Source organism: Capricornis sumatraensis, chromosome 6 (assembly GCF_032405125.1).
Source record: "Capricornis sumatraensis isolate serow.1 chromosome 6, serow.2, whole genome shotgun sequence".
NCBI classification, from domain to species: domain Eukaryota; kingdom Metazoa; phylum Chordata; class Mammalia; order Artiodactyla; family Bovidae; genus Capricornis; species Capricornis sumatraensis.
In genome coordinates this window covers 19,857,315-19,865,853 of record NC_091074.1, presented here as the reverse complement: position 1 = coordinate 19,865,853, position 8,539 = coordinate 19,857,315, and positions in this window count along the sequence as shown.

Here is an 8,539-nt window from a genome sequence, read left to right as displayed (position 1 = left end):
ACCCCATTGGCCATAATTAATGAGCTTGTCTTCTAAAGCCTTGGAGTCACAACTACTGAATCCCATGTGCCCTAGAGCTGGTGCTCTGCAACAAAAGAACCCACTGCAATGAGAAGCCCATGCATCGAAACTAGAGAAAAGCCCATGCAGCAATGAGACCCAACAGAACCAAAAATAAAATAAACAAATTAAACTATTTTTAAAATGAAGAAATAATATTCTAATGATTTCAGTTCAGTTCAGTCACTCAGTCATGTCCGACTCTGCAACCCCATGTATCGCAGCACGCCAGGCCTCCCTGTCCATCACCAACTCCCAGAGTTCACTCAGACTCACGTCCATCCAGTCAGTGATGCCATCCAGCCATCTCATCCTCTGTCGTCCCCTTCTCCTCCTGCCCCCAATCCCTCCCAGCATCAAACTCTTTTCCAACAAGTCAACTCTTCCCATGAGGTGGCCAAAGTACTGGAGTTTCAGCTTTAGCATCATTCCTTCCAAAGAAATCCCAGGGCTGATCTCCTTCAGAATGGACTGGTTGGATCTCCTTGCAGTCCAAGGGACTCTCAAGAGTCTTCTCCAACACCACAGTTCAAAAGCACCAATTCTTCGCTGCTTTGCCTTCTTCACAGTCCAACTCTCACATCCATACATGACCACTGGAAAAACCATGGCCTTGACTAGATGGACCTTAGTCAGCAAAGTAGTATCTCTGCTTTTGAATATGCTATCTAGGTTGGTCATAACTTTTCTTCCAACGAGTAAGCATCTTTTAACTTCATGGCTGCAGTCACCATCTGCAGTGATTCTGGAGCCCCAAAAAATAAAGTCTGACACTGTTTCCACTGGTTCCCCATCTATTTCCCATGAAGTGATGGGACCGGATGCCATGATCTTCATTTTCTGAATGTTGAACTTTAAGCTAACTTTTTCACTCTTCACTTTCTCTTTCATCAAGAGGCTTTTTAGTTCCTCTTCACTTTCTGCCATAAGAGTGGTTGCCGGGAGCCAGTGTGAGGAATCCCGCCCGTGACAAGGTCATGAGGAAGGAAGCTGACATACGCAAGGCGTGCTCAGACTTCAGGGACCCCTCTGGAAATTCCTAAGCATGTACCCCAACAAAAATCTGCCGGCTTTTGTGCTCTGCTTTTCTGCTTTTCTGGTATTCTCTGGGAAAAAGTCAATTCAGGGTTTTAGTCTTCTGCATTTGAAAGGGATGTTTCAGTTAAACCCCTCTGATAGCTCTCTAGCCTGCCTAACAGGTTCCCCAGACCTCTTACAGCTTGTGAATTGCTTACAGCCCCCCAACCGCGGGAGGCACAAAGCTTAAAAGCATCTTAAAGATACAGAGCCTTTTCTAAAGAGTTAAAAATTATATTGGTAGAGGGTTTTCACTGTTGACTCAAGGATTGCTGCCAGACCTCCTTATTCTTTATCTTTTAGGCACCTGGAAGGATGTTAATGTAAGCAGGATGTAGAAAAAGATACATAGTAGTTTTGATGTTAGCAACACTAGACTTTTGAGTTAATTGCTTCTCTTCTGCTGTAAATCACTGTACTCCCTCTACTTGTTATAAGTTGCTGTATCCTTGCTGTGTAAGAATGTAACTTTATTTAGTGCTTTCTGAGAGTGGCACCAGACCTTGGGAAAATCAACACAAATAAGTCTTGTGGTTGACAAACCCTTATCAGAAAAAAGGCTGTAAAATGTTAAATTGGCCCTTTTGGCTGGAAGATGATGTAAATTACCTAAGACTTGTGTATACAATTAGGTATGCAGAGAGAAAAGCCTGGTTTTGATAAGAGTCTGGACTGCTAACGCTGCATAACTTTGTGTTACCCATTGATCTCCATGTTTTATCAAAAGTATAAAAGGCCTTCTGAACAATAAAGGACGGGACCAGATTCTCGGACCAGATTCTCAGACCAGTTTCTCGGACTAGTCTCGGCCTGGTTTCTTGGGAATCTGGCTCCCCCCGTGTCTCTCTCTCTCTCTTTTTCTCTCCCTTTTCTTCCCTCTGTTCTTTACTTTAATTTCAGGCTGAATTTCCATCTGGGGCGCGGAGGCTCGCCAGGTCTACTTATTTGCCCTGGTTATTAAGATCCGCGAGAAAGGGAGCTTAAGGCGAGGCACCCTTAGATATTCAAGCGGGCACCGGTGGCCCAACGTAGATGGTGCAAATTCCTTGTCTGGAATTTTATTGGTCTTCCACGTAAACCAAGCTATTCAGCCTTCTTCCTCCACTTAATCTTCCTACTACACTATAGTTTCTTAATCTAATCTTATATTAATAAATAAACAAGTCTTTCCACGCCAACGCCGTCCACCCTTCGAATTCCCTGGATCCACCGGGGCTGGACCCCGGCAAGTGGTGTCATCTGCATATCTGAGGTTATTGATATTTCTCCCGGCAATCTTGATTCCAGCTTGTGTTTCTTCCAGTCCAGCGTTTCTCATGAGGTACTCTGCATATAAGTTAAATAAGCAGGGTGACAATATACAACCTTGACGTACTCCTTTTCTTATTTGGAACCAGTCTGTTGTTCCATGTCCAGTTCTAACTGTTGCTTCCTGACCTGAATACAGATTTCTCAAGAGGCAGGTCAGGTGGTCTGGTATTCCCATCTCTCTCAGAATTTTCCACAGTTTATTGTGATCCACACAGTCGAAGGCTTTGGAATAGTCAATAAAGCAGAAATAGATCTTTTTCCGGAACTCTTGCTTTTTCGATGATCCAGCAGATGTTGGCAATTTCATCTCTGGTTCCTCTGCCTTTTCTAAAACCAGCTTGAACATCTGGAAGTTCATGGTTCACGTATTTCTGAAGCCTGGCTTGGAGAATTTTGAGAATTACTTCACTAGCATGTGAGATGAGTGCAATTGTGCAGTAGTTTGAGCATTCTTTGGCATTGCCTTTCTTTGGGATTGGAATGAAAACTGACCTTTTCCAGTCCTGTGGCCACTGCTGAGTTTTCTAAATTTGCTGGCATATTGAGTGCAGCACTTTCACAGCATCACCTTTCAGGATTTGAAATAGCTCAACTGGAATTCCATCACCTCCACTAGCTTTGTTCGTAGCGATGCTTTCTAAGGCCCACTTGACTTCACATTCCAGGATGTCTGGCTCTAGATGAGTGATTACCATTTTTTCATCATAAAATGCAATCAATTATATCTTCATGTAAAACAGAGAACTTAATGTAAATGAAAAAAAATGCTAACCTTTAAGAGTATATGTTTATTCATACAATTATACATCTCTCTATCCTTCAGTATCATAGCCAAAATTTAAGCAATGTCTTTTTTCATTGAGAATCTCAAGATGTTTCTAACCCATTTAGAGCCATTTTTAGGTACATTTTTTTCTTCTTTTTAAATGTGCCTTTATGAGCTTAATGTTGTTGTGTATTTCAACAATGAAATTCTGGAGCATTCAGGGCTGCTCCAACAGGTTATATATCAATGGCATCAATATATCATTCACATAGTCCATGAGGCTATGTCTAAAAGCACCACATTTCCTTAAATGAATCACATATTGCTGCAAACAAACCTGCTCTTCACAAAAGCCACCACAACCTGGTATAGACAGATGCTCAGCCCCTGAGGGATCAATGTCTGTATGATGCATAACTTAATTAAACCAACATCTCATGTTAAAGATTTTGATTTATTCAAGAATATAAGGCTGGCTGATATTTTAATGAAACGATAGCCTGTAATCATAAATATAATTATCTTACACTGCTGAACAAGACAACAAGAAAGATACATGGACTTTATTACAGCTTCAGAGACACATTTGTTCTCTTTGATGTTCTATTGTTGAGTGACCAAAAAATAATTCAAAGCAATTTAAAAATCTCATCTTGGCTTTCTAAATTATACTCACCATTATTCAAAGTTCAATGAGCCTGGAAGAAATATTTTCTACAAAGTAAAATTAGTTATTATTCTTACAAAGCTATTTTTTAATATAACACATTTAAGTAATCATGAAATATTACATACTCTTTGCAAACAATTTTGGAGGGAATAGTGAGCATATTAAAAAATAAACATTAAAATTATACCTACTATTTCCACCCAGAGATAACCTCCTTAAATATTCCACTACATTTGTTCTCAACTTTCTTCAAATACTATACATGTGTAAATACAATTTTTAATTTTTCTACAAACGCAAAATTATCCAATTATATATAGTTTTCATTTTAATAATATCATTGATATTAAATATCTTCAAAAATATCACTTTAATAATTGCATGTTATCTTATATCAGATGTTTTAGTTGCTTTTAACTTTTAACTATTATAAATAATATGATGAATGTCTTGTGTCAAAGATAACAAATCTTTGATCAAATATCTGATGATTTTCATAGGATAAATCTTTACAATTCTCAAGGAAACCGTTAAGGACGTTTTCACATATTGTCAGTTTCCCTCCATAAAGTCATGCCTGTATACATCCCCACCATCTTCTCACATTCTTGATGACACTGTCCTTATTAAAAATACTTCTATCAGTAAATCCCATATCTTGAAGAGATATTTGTACTCCTATGTTTATTGCAGTATTAGTCATAACAGCCAAGATATGGAAATAATCTAAATGTACTTCAATGGATGAATGGATAAAGAAAATGTAACAAATACATACCACATATGCACACAAAGAAATACAGAAATATTATTCAACTATTAAATAGATATACAGGGCTTCTTAGGTGGTCTGGTGGTTAAAAATCCACCCTGCAATGGAGGGGACACCAGTTTGGTGCCTGGTCTGGGAAAATCCCAGATGCTGTGGGGCAACTAAGCCCATGTGCCACAACTAATGAATCTGTGCTCTGGAGCCCATGAGCTGCAACTACTGAGCCCATGTACAGCAACTATTGAAGCCTGCATGCATGTCTAGAGCCCATTCTCTGTAACAAGAGAAGTCACAGCAATGAGAAGCTCACACACTATAGCAGAGTAGACCCCACGCTCCGCAACTAGAGGAAGCTCCTACACAACAACAAAGGACCAGTGCAGCCAAAAATAAATAAAAAAGTAAATATTTTTAAAAGCTAAGTAATTAATTATAATATATATACACAATATATACATAATATATATACATAAAATATACACATATTATATATATATATACACATGCACACCCATCCAAAAACAGAAAAATACACATTCTTCTCAAGCGCATATGCAATATACTTCAGGTGAGATCACAGGCTAGGACACAAAACAAGCCCTGGGAACTTTAAGTAAATGGACCCTTTGGAGGAGGGCATGGCAATCCACTCCAGTATTCTCGTCTGGAGAATCCCCACAGACAGAGGAGTCTGGCAGACTAAAGTCCATGGGGTTGCAAAGAGTCAGACACACAACTGAGTGACTAAGCACACAGCACAGAAATCAAATCAACCATCTTTTCCAACCACAATACTATAAGACTAGAAACCAACTACAAGGGAAAAAACTGAAAAAAAAAAAAAAGCCCACAAATAAGTGGAAGCTAAATGACATGCTATGCAACTACTGAGCCTGCACACTCTGGAGCCCACACACTATAACAAAAACCCAGCACAGACAAAATTGAAAAAAACAAAAATCAGGAAAAGAAATAATGGAAACAATCCCATCTATCACCACATCAAAAAATATATATCTGACAATAAACATACAAAGGTTTTCTCAGAAAATTGTAAGACAGATTAAAGAGATTAAAGATGACACAAACAAATGGAACTACATACTGTGTTAAAATGACCATAGCACCTCCAACATTCTACAGATTCTATGCAATCCCTATCAAAATACCCAGGACATTTTTACAAGAACTAGGACAATTACTTTAAAAATTTTTATGGAAACACAATAGACCCTGAATAGCCAAAACAATCTTGAGGGTTTCCCTGGTGATCCAGTGGTTAAGAATCCACCTTGCTACACAAGGAACACCAGTCTGACCTCTGGTCCACAAAGATCTCACATGCCACAGGGCACCTAAGCCCATGAACCAAAACTACTGAGCCTACTCTCTACAGCCTACAAGCTGTAACAAGAGAAGCCACCACAATGAGAAGCTCAAGTGCTGCAACTAGAGACTAACCCCTGCTTGCCACAACTAGAGAAAGCCTGAGTGCAGTAACAAAGATCCAGTACAGACAAAAAATAAATAAATAAATCTTAAAAAAAGAGAGAGAGAGAGACATCTTGAGAAAGAACACAGCTGGAAGAACCATGTTCCCTGATTATACTACAAAGCAACATTAATCCAAACAATGTGATACAGCACAAAAGCAGACACATAGATCAACAGAACAGAATAGACAGCCCAGAAATAAATCCACCCACTCATCATCAATTAATCAAAGACAAAGGAGGCAAGGATAGACAATGGAGAAGACAATATCTCTTCAACCAGTGGTGCCTAGAAAACTGGACAGCTACGTGTAAAAGACTGAAATTAGAATAATTTCTCACACCATATACAAAGTAAACTCAAAATGGATTAAGAGACAGAAACCATTAAACCCCTACATAAAAAATAGGCAGCATAGTCTTTGACATAAATCACAGGAATTTTTTTTTTTGATCTATCTACTAAAACAAAAGAAACAAAAGCAAAAATAAACAAGTGGGACCTTTGGCACAGGAAAGGAAACCATTGACAAAACAAAATAAAACACAAAAATGACTTACTGAATGGAAGAAAATATTTGCAAATGATATGACTTATAAGGGGTTAATATCCAATATATGTAAACAACTCATACAACTTAATATCAAAAGACAGACAACCTGATTAAAAAGTGAGTAGAAGGCCTGAATAGACATTTTCAAAAAAGACATACAGATGGCCAATGGGCATAAGAAAAGATGCTTAACATTGCTAATCATCATAGAAATGCAAATCAAAACCATAATCAGTTATCACCTCCAACCTGTCAGAATGGCTACCATCAAAAGACCAGAAACAACAAGCGTCGGTAAGGATGTGGAGAAAAGGGAACCCTTGCACACTGTTGGTAGGAATATAAATTGGTGCAGCCATTGTGGAAAACAGTATGGAGGGTCCTCAGAAAACTAAAACTAGAATTACCACATGATCCAGCAATTTTATTCCTGGGCATATATCAGAAGAAAACAAAAACACTAATTTGAAAAGATACACACACCCCAGTGTTCATAGCAGCATTATTTACAATAGCCAAAACATGAAGGAAACCTAAGTGTCCATCAAAAAATAAATGGATAAAGTGATGTGGTATATACACACAATGGAATGGTACTCAGTCATGAAAAGAATGAAATTTTGCCATTTGGAACAACATGGATGGACCTGGAGGATATTATGTTTAGTGAGGTAAGTGAGACAGAGAAAGACAAATACTAAATATTATCACTCATATGTGGAATCTGAAAAATTAAAACTAGTGAATATAACAAAAAATTATATATATATGTGTATATATATATATACACACATATACATACATACATACATACATACAATAGAATATTATTCAGCCACAGAAAAGAGGAAATTCCACCACATGCTACAACATGGATAAATGGAAGGACATTCTGCTAAGTGATATAAGCCAGATAGAAAAACAAATACTGTATAGTATTATTTCTATGTGGAACCTAAGAGAAAATAAAAGTCAATTTCATAGAAACAGGGAATAGAATGGTGATTGCCAGTAGCTAGGGGGAGAGGGAAATAAGAAGATCTAGGTCAAAGAAGGCTGAGAACCAAAATATCAATGCTTTCTAACTGTGGTGGTAGGGAAGTCCCTTTGACAGCAAGGAGATCAAACCAGTCAATCCTAAATGAAATCCACCCTGAATATTCATTTGAAGAACTGATGCTGAAGCTGCAGCTCCAATATCTTGGCCACCTGATGCTAAGAGCCTACTCATTGGAAAAGATCCTGATGCTGGGAAAGATTGAAGACAAAAGGAGAAGGGAACAACAGAGGATGAGATGGTTGGATTGCATCACTGACTCAATGGACATGAGTTTGAGCTAACTCCAGCAGATAGTGAAGGACTGGGAAGTCTGGTGTGCTGCAGTTAATGGGGTTGCAAAGAGTTGGACATGATTGAGCAACTGAACAACAAAACCAAGGTCAAGAAGTACAACCTTTGGTGATTGCAGTTATAACACAATATTATGGACCTGAAAATCACTGTGAGTGATCTTCAGTGTTCTCACCACACACTCCAAAAAACTTAGCTATGTAAGATGATGGATGTATGAATTATTTTCATCTTGGTAATAATCCCACAGAGTACTGTACATGTGCATACAAGTATTGTACATATGTGTATGTGAAATTATTTTTGTACACTTAAATATATGCAGTTATATTTAACTATTCCTCAATAAAGTTGGGAAAAATACTTCTATTATTCAGTTAATATTTATAATATTTATTGTATACCTACTTTGGGCCAGATCCTGGGTATGGCTTCAATAAATGAGGACTGGTGGAAGAAACAAAATCACAAATGAGTGCAAGAAC